At 37.8% G+C, this 17,385-nt stretch overlaps 1 long non-coding RNA gene across 1 annotated transcript; it reads left to right on the forward strand.

The window, feature by feature from the left end:
• Positions 1-349: 349 nt before the first annotated feature.
• On the forward strand, positions 350-14,656 carry LOC116549029. Its single transcript, XR_004267676.1, has 3 exons — positions 350-498; positions 12,972-12,980; positions 14,646-14,656. It is a non-coding gene; the product is annotated as an uncharacterized LOC116549029 (long non-coding RNA).
• Positions 14,657-17,385: the final 2,729 nt, after the last annotated feature.

A 17,385-nucleotide genomic window follows, 5' to 3' on the forward strand; every position in this document is an offset into this window, starting at 1 on the left:
CTATTAGGGTGGCTATTAACAAAAAGGCAGAATCCTTGAGTACTGTTGGTGGAAATGTGAATTACTATAGTCATTCTGGAAAACAGTATGGAGTTTCTTCGAAATATGAAAAATGGAACTACCATGTGATCCAGCAATCCAACTGCTAGGTATACACTTAAAGGAATTGAACTCTGCATGTCGAAGTGGTATCTTCACTCCCAAATTCATTACAGTATTATTCACAATAGCCAGTATGTTGGAATCACCCCGGTGTTCACCAATGGGTGAATGAATAAATAAAATGTAGTAATATACACAATGGAATAATATAGCCTTTAAAGAGAAGGAAATTCTATCATTTGTAACAACATGGATAAACCTAGAAGATATTATTCTAAGTAAAATAAGCCAAGCACAGAACAACACATATGTTATGATCTCACTTACAAATGCAATCTAAAAAAAGGTCAAATTTATAGAAGTAGAGAGTGGAATGGTGGGTACCAGAGGCTGGGGGTTGGGGAATCAGGAGGTGCTGCTCAAAGCATACAAAATTGTAGTTAGGATGAATACATTTTTGAGATCTATTGCACAGAATAGTGACTGTAACTAATAATAATGTTATTTCAACATTGCTAAAAGAGTGAATTTTAAATGTTCTCACCACAAAAATGATGTGTGTCAAGTAATGAATTTGTCAGTTAGCTTGATTTAGCCATTCCACATGAATACATATATCAAAAAGTCACATGTTTCACAAATATATAGAATTATTATTAGTCATTTTAAACAAAGACTTATAACTGGGCCAGATAAAAAGTTTAGTGTGTCATACAACGTGAAAAGCCCAAGAGGTGAGGATAAATGAGACATCAAAGCCAGTTTAGGAAATGCTTTTATTGTGCACTAAGATGAGGAATAATAGTAACTTATAGCATAATGATTAAGACCATGAGCTTAAGAGCCAATTCTGCACCTCAGTGGCTGCGTGACCTTGGGAAAATTACCTAACCTCTCTGTGTCTTTGTAAAATTGAAGTAATAGAATTTATCATATTTATGCTATATATGTATATATATTTATACATACTATATTATACTATGTGTATATATTTATATATATACACACACATATACTCACTTAACAATTGTGCCTCAAATTAAATAGATAAGATCTATTTATACATACTATATTATATATTTATATTATATATGTGTATATATTTATATATATACACACACACACACACACACACACATATACTCACTTAACAATGGTGCCTCAAATTAAATAGATAAGATCATCTGAATGTGGTAAATTATTATAAAGTCCAATGTCCAGCATATAATAAGCACCATGAATATGTTAGTTATTCTGATTATGGGAGATAAAAGTTTTCCATATGGCAGTTAAAGTGTTCCCTCCCTACTTACCCACAGAGTTTGCACACAGTTAAAAAATATACACTGTGTACCTCAGCCAGCCTCCCACCCGACTTACCTTACTTGGGCACAATCTCTTTTGAAACCATGTATCATCTCCTACCTAACTCCAACCAACTTTCCAATCTATCTGAGTACAATAGGACATGTTTTGCAGTCCTTTGGCTACCTCCATGCATTGCGGGAACTCTTTTCCCATGGCTATATTTGGTGATTTAAATTTCTTGATGGGCGTGGATAAACAGTTTCTGGTGAAATAAACAAAAATAGCATGCACAGACTGAGGATAGACTCTAGTTCTTAATTTCCTAAAAAAATTCATGAAGGGTTTCAATGCTTCGCAAGTCAGATAAGACACTTGCGTTCTGTCTGCGTGCACTAGAGCTTTGGTCTTTTCTGCTGGTAAAGTGAGACTCTGTGTAACACTCTGTCAAAGGCATTCTGGCTGTTTGTTGAAGGCCGTGTTTCCTAGCAGATGGTAAAAACACCGATTAGGGGTTCTCAGGAGAGCAATAGGCCTCTCCAAAAGGTGCAGAGTAACCGCTGAAAAGAATCAAGGCTAAGGTGGCCATGAAGTGCAGAAGAGGAGAATTGGCCTGGGAATTCAGTGACCAGGCTCTGGATCCTAACCTTAACTTGCCCTAAACTCTGAAGCCCTCTGCAATGGACTGAATGTTTGTATCCTCTCAAAACTCATATGTTGAAATATCAATCCCCAGCATGACGGTATTAGGAAGTTGGGCCTTTGAGTGGTGAGTAGGTTGTAAGGGTGTATGAATGGGATTAGTGTTCCTATTCAAAAAAGATCCCTGGTACCCTCTGCCATGAGAGGACACAGCAGCAAGGAGGCCCCGACTATAAGGCCAGAAGTGAGCCCTCCCCCGATGCGGAATCTGCTGACACTTAGATCTTGAACTTCTCAGCCTCCAGAACTGCGAGAATTTAATATCTGTTGATTATCATCCACCCAGGTTTTGGTATTTTGTTACAACATCCTCACTTATTTTTTCTGCATGATTTTCTATCTCTGAGCTCCATGATTGTGTGTTGACTTCTTTAGATTTGCATCTCTTGGATATTATTATTAATTTATCATAGATAATTTCTGCAGGATGACTGCAGGACACAATTCCTGGTTCTTTTACCAGAAACTTAGAGGAGGAGAGAGCAAAGCCATCTCTTCCCCCAGCTCACGCTTAAGAGCCAAGACTTTTAATGGTTAATGTCTTATTTTTCACTGACTGAAAGTCACATTTCCATATGGAGGCAAGAGGGAATGGGATTATCCTTAGGCCAGACAGCACCAAGTCTGGAGCCTGCCTGAAACCTGGTTATGGGAGAAAGGGGTAGATGCCTGAGTTTAAATAGAGTTCAGTTAGAGAGGGGGGATTGTATGTATACATCCCTAGTTTAATATAAGATGGTGATGGGATAGGATCAGGGGCATACCTTCAGTTTTCTGTGAATTATTTCCATCCACGGAACCGTTTGATAATTTTTGTTGTAAGTTTGAATCTAGTTGTGTCATCCGTGAAGGCTCCTTACCAATCTTCTTTTAACGGGAGAACAATGAATACTTTGCTGAAATCCAGATATACCACATCTACTGCCTTGATTCATCCTCAAGGTGTAGTAACTCAGAGCCTAATTAGTCCTTGGATCTCTTCTTCTTTCTAGTTAACTCAGTTCCTTGAAGATGCTCTCCAGACTTACAGCTTTAGATGCTGTCTTTATGTTGAAGCCAAAATTTATATTTCCAGCACCGACTTGTCTCTGAACTCTATTCCAACTCATTTCCAACATTTTGACTTAGATTTTATTAAGCAACTAAAGACAGCATGTCTGAAACTGGGCTCATAATATCTCTCTGTTTTAACCTGACTCTTCTCTAGCCTTCCTCATCCTTGTAGAGGAAATTTCATTTGTGCCTGTGGCTCAGAGTGAAGACCTTGAAGACATCATTGACTTCATTTTTTCTCTCACATCCCCCAGATCAAATCCATTAGCAAATCATGTTGACTGTGCCTTAAAAAATATGTCCGGAATTGTACCATGTTCTACCACCTCTATGGCTACCATCCCTAGTCCCAGCCAGCAGAGCCTGGGTTATAGCAACTGATTTTCAAGAGGTTTTCTTGCTTTCTCTTTAACTCTCATTCTGTCTTTTTTCATAAAAGCAGAGGACTGTATCTGTATATGTCAGATTAGAATATCCATGTGTTCAGACCCTCCAAGAGTAAATGGTAATGTGTATACATTGACCTACAAGGTCCTTCATGATCTCTGCCTTCATTTCCCACTATTCTTCCATGCCTTCTATTCACTTCAGCCTGCATTGGTCTCCTTATTGTTCCTTGGACACATTCCTACTCCAAGACCTTTGCACAAGCTGTTCCAACCACCTCTAATACTTCTCCCCACTGCCCCCAAGTTTCTGCTTGGCTTCTAATGTCTTTCAGTTCTTTTCTAAAATGTCATCTTCCCAGCTACCCCATTTAAAATGCTGCTCCCTTCCAAGCTTCATATTCTCCTCTTCTGCCTAATTTTTCTCCTTAGCGTTTATTACTTCCTAACATGTTAGACTTATTTATCTTATCTAATGTGTGTTTCCCTTATTAGATGTAAACTCCGTAAAGGATAAGATTATCATTTTTGTTTTATTCACTGCTATATGCAGAGAAACTTGACTCATATTAAGCTCTCAACAAGTCTACTAAATGACTGCTGAGTGGATGAATTGATCAGGTTGAGTAAATATGAATGCATTGGTCCTAGGCAGGTAAATTGAATCAGGATATCTGTCATGGAGAATGGGCATATGTATTTTTTTTTTTTGAGACAGAGTTTTGTTCTTTTTGCCCAGGCTGGAGTGCAATGGTGCAATCTTGGCTCACGGCAACCTCTGCCTCCTAGGCTCAAGTGATTCTCCTACCTCAGCCTCCCAACTAGCTGAGACTACAGGCATGTGCCACGAGGCCTGGCTAATTTTGTGTTTTTAGTAGAGATGGTGTTTCTCCATGTTGGTCAGGCTGGTCTTGAATTCCTGACCTCATGTGATCTGCCCACCTTGGCTTCCCAAAGTGCTGGGGCACATGTAGTTTTAAAAAACTTCCTAGGTGAGCTGATAGTGTTGTCTGGACGATCTAAGATATTCTCTGACAGTAAGTATTTATTTGTCCCCATTAGTCTGTGTGACTATTTCACACAGATATGGCGCAGGCTATTTGTAGCTCTTATTATATTAACAATCCTGGGCAAAAGCCTGTGATTTAACAAAGAAAGGAAGAGTTCTGACCAAAGTAAGTAAAGAAAGGAGAAAACCTGCCTTTATTTTCACTGATAACAGTTCTTGCCATGTCAATAGATTACCAAGCTGAAGGCATTTTTAATATCTCAATGGAATGAGTTCTGTAATTACTCTCACCAACATACACCTAAAGTATCTTGGGGCTATGAGTTTCAATAATATTTTTCAGAACACAATTGTTTGTTTGTTTGCTCGAGGAGGCCAAAACATTGATTCATTTCAGCAGACTTGAACATTCTCATTTGTCCCTGGCTGCCCTGCAGCTTTGACTCATGCAGTTCAGATGTGTGCACACATACACATGCACACACACACATGCATGCACACACACACATGCACACACACATGTGCACACACAACCTTTACACTTGGGCTTTTTATCCCTAGATAAATTATCCTCTATAGTTATAGTTTAATTCTAGGTTACAGAAAGAGAGAATATCAGATATGCCTTTTTCCTTCCTTTAACTGTGGTTAGTTCTGTCTCTATTTTCTTCCATGTTGTTTTTTCTCAGCCCTTACAAAGTTAGACCTTTTACTACATAAAATATTCTGTCATAAGGGCTCCCCTTTCATGAACTGTTCCACATGTGGCTTCTCACCCATGCCTTTTCTTTTGAAGAAGCAGTGCCTGCTGTTTCCGATACAGCAGTGTTGCAAAGACAAAGAACCCAAGTACTAAATTTCCCCTTTCCTCAGTCCTTCCCTTGGCTTATCTGAAACTTACAAGTCCCTTCAGGGAAAAAAGGATAATAAATTTGCCTCCATTTCTTTCTATGGAGACCCTATTTGGATCCTGGGTCTGAGAGAGAGGCTTGCTGAATTTCCACATCTCTTTCTCGGCTACAGAGGAAGAGAAATCAGGAAAAGAAGAAACTCAATCCAGAAGCAAAGCACATCCACAGGCTCCACTCCCCAAACCTTTTTTCTTTGGCAATTGTTGGGTCAGCTCTTCACTCATCTCTGGAAAAAGACAGGGGCATGTCGTTGTTCTGCCAAGAGCATGTGCCTTTTTCTGACTTCATAATATCTTGAGATGTACTAGAAGAGGCTCTGAAGTCGCTGCTCGTTTGATGCAAATAGGGAGGTGTGGGTCAATATTGTGGCATTTAATCTCACTTCCCTCTCCCAATTTTATTTGCACTTCTCCCCCAGGATTCGGTTTTCTCCCTCCCAGGCAAGTGATGGTGGACAGCTAGTTTAACCTGTGGACGGGCAGCTGGTGGGAAACTCTAGCCTCAGTGATTTTCTGCTTCTGGGTTAGCAGAGAAGGATCTAGTGGGACAAGATGGCACATACGCTGTGTGAGAAACTCTCATATTGGGGCTCCTCTTTGTTCCTTGCACAACATCCAACAATGGGTGTGAGGTTGAGAATTTGTGTGTGTGTGTGTGTGTGTGTGTATGTGTGTGTGTGTGTGTGTGTGTGTGTGTGTGTATAGAAAGGGTTCAGGCTCAGAAACTCTCATCTCCTAATTCCCACACTCAGCACTCCCTTCCCTATATTCTCTTTCTAGAGAACGGAACATTTGAGGTCTTCCATCAGCATCTACCTAGGCTCAAAAACAGAGCTGCCTCACTTTCTCAGAGATTTTTAAAGAGTAAGTTTTGAGGAAGCAAGGATACTTTGATTCTGGCAAATTTTATCTGGTTGTCTGGTTGATTGGTTCAGATTCCTCCATTGTCTAAAACAATAACTACTTTAACACTTCCTTTATTCTTTTTTTTTTTTTTTGAGATGGAGTCTTGCACTGTCACCAGGGCTGGAGTGTAATGGCGCAAATCGGCTTACTGCAACCTCCGCCTCCCAGGTTCACGCAATTCTCCTGCCTCAGCCTCCCGAGTAGCTGAGATTACAGAAACATACCATGACACCCGGCTAATCTTTTGTATCTTTAGTAGAGATGGAGCGTCACTATGTTGGCCAGACTGGTCTTGAACTCCTGACCTCATGACCTGCCTGCCTTGGCCTCTCCAAGTGCTGGGAGTACCGGTGTGAGCCACCACGCCGGGCCAACACTTTGTTAAAGGAATGGACTGGAGGAATATAAACCAGAATCATCCTCTTGGATATTTGGGACACTGTACCAGGATGATTTCTGGCTATTGCTTGGTACAGAGCATAGAAAAGTTAACCAGCTTGTTGAAGTTCTGTTTTGTTGTTTTTTTAACAAGATGGTGGTGATGATGAATTGATTTGTTAACATAAGGTTTTGAAATTATAGTGCTTTTTATAGACTTCGTATATCTATATTGTCTCTCCAGAGACAAAGAAACAGAATTGACTGTACCTCTATTCAAATGATGCTATTATATTCCCATTCCAGAAGCGTACTTCTGCTGGTGCACTGCTCATCACTTGGTAGATGTTCTTATGGTAAATCACTGTAAAACGAAGAAAGGGCTGGGGGAGGGAACTCTGGCAAATTGTTAAGAATTCTGCGATGTTTTGCATTCCATTCAGCTTATGATTCAGAATTTGAACAACAACAAGCTGATTTATTAATCATGATATACGGGAAAAACTGTCAGACTTTAGCATTGGAAACCATTGTTTTAGACATTATTGTATAATTTTAACAGAGCTAAAGATTAAAAAACTGCTTTATTAGATGACCTTTTGCTATTTGTAGTGGTGCAAGCTATTCTTGCCATTCTGTCAAACATGTTGAATATTAATAGATGGAATAAATACCCAGTTACTGTCTAATAAAAACAGAATTTAAACATATACTATTATTGGTTAAAAGCCAGTGTATTCTTTTCATAATCATCAGCTACTAATGGATGAGCAATATGTACAGTTTCAAAAGTACAGAGAAGTATTATAAATATCAAGTGTTTATAAGCAGTTGACCTGCATGCATACACATTTATCAACTAGAAGTTAAGTAAGAATAAATTATACTTGTTGTATTTTTATTCTGTTTGGTTTTCGGTCTGTCTTGGGATAGAATTATCCTTTAATACAAAAAGGCTGTTCATGGTATTTCACCTTTTTTTCCCTTCTCAGGGAAAAATTTAACTGTGGAAATGAAAATAAGCCACTAATGTTTTTAAAAAAATGAGTTTTAGCTTTGAAAGAACTTTTAAACTTAATATTTTATTTAATCCTATAATAACTATATGACATAGAGTAGGTCTTATTATCTTTACTTATAAAAATAACTGAATTATTTCAGATTAGGTTAATATCAAAATCATTCCTCAACCTTCCCAGAAAAACAGGGATGAATTTCAGCACTTGTGACTCAATGCTTTTATGTTCTATTCCTGTTATTGTTATTATTATTTTACCATCAGGCTATTTATATCTTAGTGTGGGATGACCTAGGAAAATATTTCCCTAAGGTTTTTGGTATTGCAATTAGCATCAAAGTGTTTGAGTGAAGTTTCATTGCTAGAATTCCCCAAACAACCAAGAAGTTCTATTCAGATTTTTCTAACCAGAAACAAGCATGTTTAATGTTTCCCCATGTCCATATATCAAGACATTTTCAGTTTCAGGCTGGACTAGTACACAAAAGGACTTAAAAGCCACAAATGAAAATCTGCCACCCTTTATGGCACTAGAGTTTTCAGATAAAATTTCTATAAAATGGTAGCTTTTATCTTAATGAATGTTAGACTGTTCTAATCATTTGGAGTCACATCACTATTTATCCTGTGCTAACATAAGATTCAATTCAGATACATTTTTTTTTTCAGGGTAGACCAGAAATTGTTAGCAGTGGTTTCAACCTTTGAGGGGAAGGAGATTATTTCTTTCTTTTTGTACTAAACATATACATGTATTACTTTTTAAAAAGTTTAAAAATATGCAATACTCATATAAAGAAGTGAAAAATGCTTTGGGAGGCCAAGGTGGGTGGATCACTTGAGGCCAGGAGTTTGAGACCAGCCTGGCCAACATGGTGAAACCCTGTCTTTACTTAAAAAAAAAAAATATATATATATATATATATATGTAAATTAGCTGGGCATGGTGGTGCATGCCTGTAATCCCAGCTACTCGGGAGGCTTGAGGCATGAGAATCTCTTGAACCTGGGAGATGGAGGTTGCAGTGGGCCAGGATTGCGCCCCTGCACTCTACCAAGCTACCGAGTGAGACTGTCTCCAAAAAAAATCCCAAAAAAACCAAAAAACCAAAAACACAAAACAAAACCAAAAGGAAGCCGAAAATGAGAATTGTAAATTCATCTTCAGGAGATTAAAGAATACATTGCGATGAGAGATCTTCCAGCCAGCCTGTATCTACCAGTTCAGACTAGTCTGAGAATTAAGAATTAGAGCAGCTGGGCCACCACCAAGGATCCAATTTTCTGAGTAATCAGCTTGGGAAGCAAGTAAAAATGAAGGGGTGCTCATGGTGAAAGTGATGAGGAAAATCAGCACTTTCGCATTCAAAAGAATATATGTCAGCTATTTCAAAAGTTAAAATCACAACTAACAAGAATATCCTTAATAATTTATTCCCTCAATAAATCACTTTGTTCTTGTGAAAAGAAATGCTGCAATGCATTTTCTTTTCAAATCTATGTCTCTATTTCCTTTTGGATGAATATTTTAACTCTGTTTGCTCTTACTGCCCTAGTTTTCTAAATGCACATTTGGATCATTGTTCAATGGCAAAAGTCATATTACAAAGCGTTCCAAGTCTGTGGTCAGGCTAAGCACCACAATTCCTGGGAACTGGAGTTGCCCTTTAATCCCTCAAACTAGGGAGGAAAGGCAGTGCTTACCCTGACATGAGAAAATGCCAAAGCTATGATGTAGAAATAATATTCAGGCACTTACTGAAGGCTTTATCAAATGGATAATTTGTAAAAGCTATATACATGTATTAATGTTAGTTGAGTTTACCTCTGTACCAGGCCCTGTGCTAAGTGCTTGTTATTAGTCAGGGTTCTCCAGAAAAACAGAACCAGGAGGATATGCATTTATCTATTTACCTAAATATCTATGTGTTAGGTATATAGATATGTAGGGATTAATTATGAGGAATTGGCTCAAGAGATTATGGAAGCTGAGGAATCCCATTACTTGCTGTCAGCAAGATGGAGCCCAAAGAAAGCCAGTGGTGTAGTTCCAATCCAAGTTGAAAGGCCTGGAAAATAGGGAAGCCAATGTGTAACTGCGATCTGAGACTGAAGGTCTGAGAATCAGTAGCCCTGATGTCCAAGAGCAGGAGAAGATGGATGCACCAGCTGAAGAAGACAGAATGAATTCACCCCTCAACCAGCTTACCAGCTATATGGGCATCCCTTACCCCCGACAAGTTGACACATAACATTAGCCATCAGATGCTTTGGCTGCATTATTTCCTTTCATCTTTACAAGCAATGTGATGAGAGGTTTTAATTTTCCTTATTTTACAGATGAGTTGAGAATCCCAGAGGAATAGTAACTTGTTTTAAGGTCACATGATTAGCAAATGACCAAGCTCCAGGGTCTTAAGTTACATAAAGACCCAAGCAAAAAACATTTTAATTTCTACCACAGTTAACAATGCCCTTCCGCTTCTTCCTACGTCCCTTCTCTATCATTCCTGTATTCTCTCAAAGCAAACTCCTTACTGTTTCTACATCTTTATTTTTTAAAGGACAAAGCTCTTCAATTTGTCTTGTCCTTTCTCACATATTTTCTCACTATCTTTTAGCTCTATATTCTGGGAGTTTAAAAATTGTGTTCACTAATTATATTTGATAATATTTCTGCTGAGTTATTAAAATGTAACTAACCAAACTTAATTTTTCAGATGTATGGCAGACAGACTCTAGGTTGATCATCCCATGATACTGCCTCCTGGTGTTCACGCCCCTAAGTGTGGGCAGGACCTATTATTTGCTTCAAAACAGCACATGGGAAGCCACTTCTATGATTATATTATGTTATGTAATATTCCATCTTGCTGGTTGACTTGCTCTACAAAGTTTCCTTACTGGCTTAATGAAGTAAGTGGTCATGTTGCAGAAGCTCTCTTTGGAAGGAACTGTGGAGAGGCTTAGTAACAATGAACAACCTCTAGCTAATGAAAATAGGCTCTAGTAAATGGAAGGTAGCCTTAGTCAACTCAGCAAAAAGTCAGAGCTCTCAGTCCTACAAACAAAAGGAAATTAATTCTGCAACAACCTTAGTAAACCCAAAAGTATACTCTCCCCCAATTTATTTATTTAGGCCTAGTCTCACTCTGTCACCCAGGCTGGAGTGCAGTGGTACGATCTCAGCTCACTGGAACCTCTGCCTCTGGGGTTCAAGCAATTCTCCTGCCTCAGCCTCCCAAGTAGCTGGGATTACAGGTGCATGCCACCATGTCCAGCTAAATTTTTGTATTTTTAGTAGAGACGAGGTTTCACCATGTTGGCTAGGCTGATCTCAAACTCATAACCTCAAGTGATCCTCCTGCCTTGGCCTCCCCAATTTAGACTCCTGATGAATATGTGGCCCAGTCAACACTTTAATCACAACCTTGTAAAACCCTATAACAGAAGGGGTAGTTGAGCTGTGGCCAGACTCCAAATGTGCAGAAACCATTAATCAAAAAATGGGTATTGTTATAAGCTGCTAAGTTCATAGTAATTTGTTATGCAATGATGGATAGCTAATACAAGAAGGTTTTGACCTTTTTTCATAGTATCCTATTCATGTTTTGTGACTCACCTTTTAAAAGCATATATATTTCAGTATTTCTTAAAATTTTTCTTCTTTTTCCTGAATTAACTCTATTTCCTCCAGTGTCAGCTTTTTTATTTATGTTATTTATTTTCTTTACTGATGTTGGTTCAATACCTGGTAACGTTTGCTTATGCACTTGTTTTACATCAGAAAGACTGCATGTATTTGAGTTTTCTCAGCTCTTGTTTAATATTGCCTACCTCAAAATCTCTCTTCTTAGTATGAATTCTGTCTAGAAACTCTGTGTGGAGTTGACTAACAGCATTTGTGTTCAGTTAAATGTGTAAGAAGTCGGTTGGTAGACTACAGACTTTCACATGTTAGAAAGAGAGAGTTTTCATTTTGAGTTACTAAGCTAAAAAGTTTAATTCAAATGTTCTACTCAGTTCGGGGAGGAGGATGAAAGTATAACTTCTCACTTCCATTCTGCAGGAGTTACAAGACATTTCTTCTCATCGATACTCCTGCCCCCTTATAATTATGTTTGGCTTGTGGTCCTTTTTTGGTCATTTCATCTATCTGTAAGCTTTTGTCCATCTTCTATTTTCCAGAAATGTTGTGAAGTTTTTCTGTCCATTATAATTACTCCTCCTGTTCTCGTGGCTCTTCTTTTTGTACATTCATTTCAGAGGGGATATTAGTCAGCAAGGGGTGATTTAAACCACAGAAATTTATTTTCTCACAGTTCTGGAAGCTATAAGTCTGAGAACAAAGTGCTACAGGGTTGGTTTTTGGTGAGGTCTCCCTCTTTGGATTGTAGACAGTCACCTTCCCATCATGTTCTCATGTGGCCTTTCCTTTGTGTACATGTGCTCTTTGTGTCTCTTCCTTTTCTTATAAGGACACCAATCTCATTGTGTTAAGCTCCTGCCCTCATGACCTCATTTAAACTTAATTGCCTCCTTTAAGCCTTATCTCTAAATATAGTCATCTTGAGAATTAAGGCTTCAATGATTTTTGAGTGTACCTTTGTACCGGGCCCTGTGCTAAATGTTTGTATTAGCCAGAGTTCTCCAGGAAACCATTTTGTTGTTGTTTTGCTCTTTCTAAATAGCAAAACATTACTAAAATGTTGGCTCTCCTTTTTGTATATTTGTTTCAGAGGTGATATTAGTCAGCGAGGGGTGACGTAGACAACAGAAATGTATTTTCTCACAGCTCTGGAGGCTGTAAGTCCAAGAACAAGATGCTGCAGGACCTTCAGTCCACAATAATGAAGTATCTCAAGGAGTCTGCCCACTGCAACTGAACAAAAAGGCAATCAAACCCTTTGTTTAAGAATACTGTGTTGTAATCCTGAATTGTTCTGATGCCTGGAACTCCTTGGATAACTGCTAGAATCCTTGGAAGAGTAGGACTATTTAAAAAGAACAAAACAACAACAAAAACCACATGAGCAGCAAAAAAATGTATAACTGGCAGAGATGCTGTTTTGCTTCAACTTGGGACATAAAAGCAGAAGAGGAAAATGACCAGATCAAAGAGAACAAAGGCATGTGGCCTCCCTGGGAGATAGTGGGGGCAGCAGGGTGGGCAAGAGCAGCTCAAAGATTTTCTGGGTGTAGGAAGTGGGAGTCAGGAGCCAGCAGCTGGAAAAGGCAGCAGGTGCAGAAAAATCTTGATATTTTCTATGAGCTAGAAGAAGGGATTTGGAAGTGCTGCATTCCAGGGAGCCAGCTGGTGGAGCCAAGTCATACATTACTGTTCTCTTGTGTCTGAGGATGACCCTTTGTGGCTCTTGGCTGGTAGCCTGAGAAACACCTGTTGTAGTTATTGGGGCCCGGGGGCTTGTTTGGCCTGCTTAAACTTAGAGACTAGATAGTTATCATCAGTAAAAATAAACTTATCTTGGCCAATGGAAGACTCCATTAGCTGGCATCCTTTAGTAAAACTCATTTTCCTCCACAAAAAAGTCTGCTGTTCAGGTACATATTCCAAATCATGCCTCCAGTATGAAATAATGTCTTTTAAAGCAAGAAACAAATTAAAGAAAACACATTAAGGAGATAAGATGCTCAGGACTACAAAAATAGCTGACTGTTTTCACTTATTTCCTAGCAACACTCTTTTTTTTTTCCATTTCAAGCTTAGTGTTCATGAGCAGCTTCAAATTATGATGTTTTCTTTCTTATATAAATGTACTAATTCACAACCCAAATTTGTCTTTCATCGATCATAGTTGGGTATTGCTAGTATCCAAGAATGCTTTTCAAGGGGATCAGGTTTTAGTTCTTATGGCTTAAAATCATAGCTAATTTTGTATTAAAAGTATAGAGAGAAACAAAGAAGACTATCCAAATTATTTTAATAAATTGGAATTTTGTTATATATATTTCTTAAAATATTTGTGTAATCTCTTAGAATTTTCAAATAGGCTTATTTTTTACAGAGATTAGTAAATATAATGGTGTTTTGGGTATTTATCTTCACAAAGAATTTTCAAATAGGCTTATTTTTTACAGGGATTAGTAAATATAATGGTATTTTGGGTATTTTATATAGATGTTCTTACTTAGTTCTGCCTTTACAAATCATCTGTGGCACTTTAATAAAATCAGAATATATAATTTTTCTATTTGGGGTGCATATTCTAACTCTTCAGTGATATTATTAGTTCTTTGAGGGAATAGTTTATGCCAATTGAGCTTGGAACTCAACAATCAACGTTTGTTAAGGACCCACTATATGCTAGATTGTGTGCTTGGTATTTGGGGCACAATGACACATCAATTGTAGTTTGCAACAGCCATGCACAGCCTGAGTAGAAAGACAAACATAAAGAAAGATAATTTCAATATAATGCAAATTCCAAGATGGATGCAAAGGTTGGCAGTTCTCAAATCTTTGGGTCTCAGGACCTTTTTACATTCTTAAAAATTACTGAGAACTCCACAGAGCTTTTTTTTTTATATGAGTTATGTTTATCAATCAATTAGAAATGAAAACTGAGAAATTAAAATATATTTATTGATTAATTAAAAATAATAAACCCATTGTCCATGAATATAAGAAACATATTTTATGAAAAATAACTACATTTTCCAAAACAAAAAGACTAATGGTAAGAAGAGCATCATTTTATATTTTTGGAAATCTCTTTATTATTTAGATTAATAAAATACAGTTTAAGATTTAGATTAATTAAAAAAAAACAGTTGAATTCCCATATCTATGTCTGCATTCAATCCATTGCAATTGTTTAAGTAAATGAAGAAATTCTAGCTTCATGCCAAGAGAAGATTGGAAAATGAGAAATATTTTAATAGACATTTCAGATAATTGCACATATTCTTATTTGATAATACATCAAAATTCAACAGTAGTAGTTTCCTTCATGTCTTTTCTTTTTTATAGTTACTTTTTGTGTGCTTGTGTGTGTGTGTGTGTGTGTGTGTGTGTGTGTGTGGGTGAGTGGGTGGTTAAAACACTTAAGATCTCTTTCAGCAAATTTTAAGTATGCAAAACTTAAAATTATTAAATATTATTATAACAATTATTAAATATAATCATGGTACGCATTAGGACTCCAGAACTTTCTCATCTTATAACTGAAAGTTTGTACTCTTTGACCAACATCTCCCTGTTTTAAGATTCCACATATAAATGAGAACATCTAGTATGTATCTTTTTTCATTACATAGTATGTATGGCTTATTTCATTCAGCATAATGTCCTCCAGGTTCATCCATGCTGGCAAATGACAGAATTTTCTTCTTATTAAAGGCTGCATAGTATTCCATTATTTTTCTATACCACATTTTCTTTGTCTATTCATTGATTGATGGACACTTAGGTTGATTCCATATCTTGGCTATTTTGAATTATACTGCAACGAACAAGGGAGTGCAGATATCTCAATATACTGATTTCCTTTTGACAAATAATTACAAGTGGGATTGCTGGATCATATGGTAGCTCTACTTTTAATTTTCTGAGGAATCTTCCATATGTTTTTCATAATGGCTATTCTAATTTACATTCTCACCAACACTGTAAGGGTTCCCCATTGTCCACATTCTTTTTAACACTTGCCAGCTTAACAGATGTGAGGTGATATCTTACTGTGGCTTTGACTTGCATTTCCTTGACGATTAGTGATACGAGCACTTTTCCATATATCTGTTGTTGGCTATTTGTAGGACTTCTCTGGGAAAACATCTATTCAGGTCTTTTGCCAATTTTCTAATTAGGTTAATTCTTTTTTATTTTTTTCTATTTCGTTGTACAACAAGTAGTAGTTTATCAAAGGTTACTTACAATATAAAATCTAGAACTGTATTAGTGAACTTTCTATGCTGTTTTGCAATGAACTGTTGATCTAGTTTGCATTTTGAATTGCTCTTTTTTCCATGTAAGATTTTATGACACAGTTTTTTGAAAATACAGTTTCACTGAATTATGCAGAATTTTCAAATATTGACATACTGTTTTACACAATATTTTTGAAAACCACATTCATTAATCTTATCATTGCTGTAATCTAATCACAGATTAGAATTATCTTTAAATTCATTGTGGCAGATACATGTCTACCAAAATTCTAGCTTTCCCTTGAAAGCTCAAATTTTATTATTGGCAACAAATCCTGCCAATAGTTTTTTTTGAAGTGAGAGTTTTCCTTGAAATGTCTGCCAAGTACCCAAGTCTGAATAACCATAGTGTGTCTGTCAATTATTCTTTCAAGTAAAAACGATGTTCCATGAGAAAAAAAACAACTAGTTCTGTTGTAACTCAGACATCTTGCCCATCTTTAAGACAATATCCAACTTCAGTATGCAGCAGGAATGTTTTATATTGTATCCCATTTAGTTACTCAGAATATTAAAGGATGTATACTTGAGGGCTAAAATTTAATAAAATTAATATTTTTCATTGTGGGTACATGATGGTGATGGTAGTGACTACTGGTTCATTTTGGTGCCACTGCCTTGACTCATGCTGGGCACCAGCAGTTCCACCCACTGTTGCTTCGAATCATGAGAGCAAATGTCCACATAGTGAAAAAGGCAAATGTTGTGTTAACATTTGTATGAAAATAGTTTTCTCCTTGTGGACCCCATAAAACTATCTGGGAGACTTTGAGAACTGCTGGTCTAGAAAAACAAAGGAGAGGCACTTAGTGGGGCCTGGCTGAAGAAAGGATGAGGGGGTGGGAGGAGAGGGCTGAGAGACTGGCTGGTGGACCCATGGCTCTCCAGGAGAACCGAGAGGCTGAGGAGGGATTATTCAGTGGAAGAAGGTCAAGAACGGTACGTCAAGGTGGATTGCTTTTTATATCATTATATAATAAAATTTCACAAATGGAACGGCTTAAAACACCTATTTACTGCCCTCACAGTTGGATAGGCCTTAAGTCCAGGCATGACATACCTAGCTTCTCTGCTTAGGGTCTCACAAAGCTGAAATTAAGGTGTCAACTTGGCCTTGTTCTCAGTTGAGGCTTGGGATCCTCTTCCAAGCTCATGTGGTTGTTGGCAGAATATAATATGAGGTGGTTATAGGACTAAGTTCCCTCTTTTCTGGCTAGCTGTCAGCCAGGAGCTGTTCTCAGCTGCTAGAAACTGCCTGTGATCTTCAGCTATGTGGCTGTTTCCAAAACATGGCAGTTTGTTTCTTTAAAATAAGAAGGTGAATTCCTTTCCTTACAATCTCCCCCTCTAGAAAGGGTACAATCAGGCCAGGTGTGGTGGCTCACGCCTGTAATCCCAGCACTTTGGGAGGCTAAGATGGGCGGATCAGGAGGTCAGCAGATTGAGACCATCCTGGTCAATATGGTGAAACCCCATCTCTACTAAAAATGCAAAAAATTAGCTGGGCACAGTGGCACGTGCCTGTAATCCCAGCTATTCGGGAGGCTGAGGCAGGATAACTGCTTGAACCTGAGGGGGAGGCTGCAGTGAGCCAAGATCATACCACTGCACTCCAGCCTGGGTAACAGAGTGAGACTCTGTCTCAATTTAAAAAAAAAAAAAAGAAGGA

The sequence above is a fragment of the Sapajus apella genome, unplaced genomic scaffold (genome assembly GCF_009761245.1).
Source record: "Sapajus apella isolate SASKATOON/1434 unplaced genomic scaffold, GSC_monkey_1.0 scaffold6, whole genome shotgun sequence".
NCBI lineage: Eukaryota > Metazoa > Chordata > Mammalia > Primates > Cebidae > Sapajus > Sapajus apella.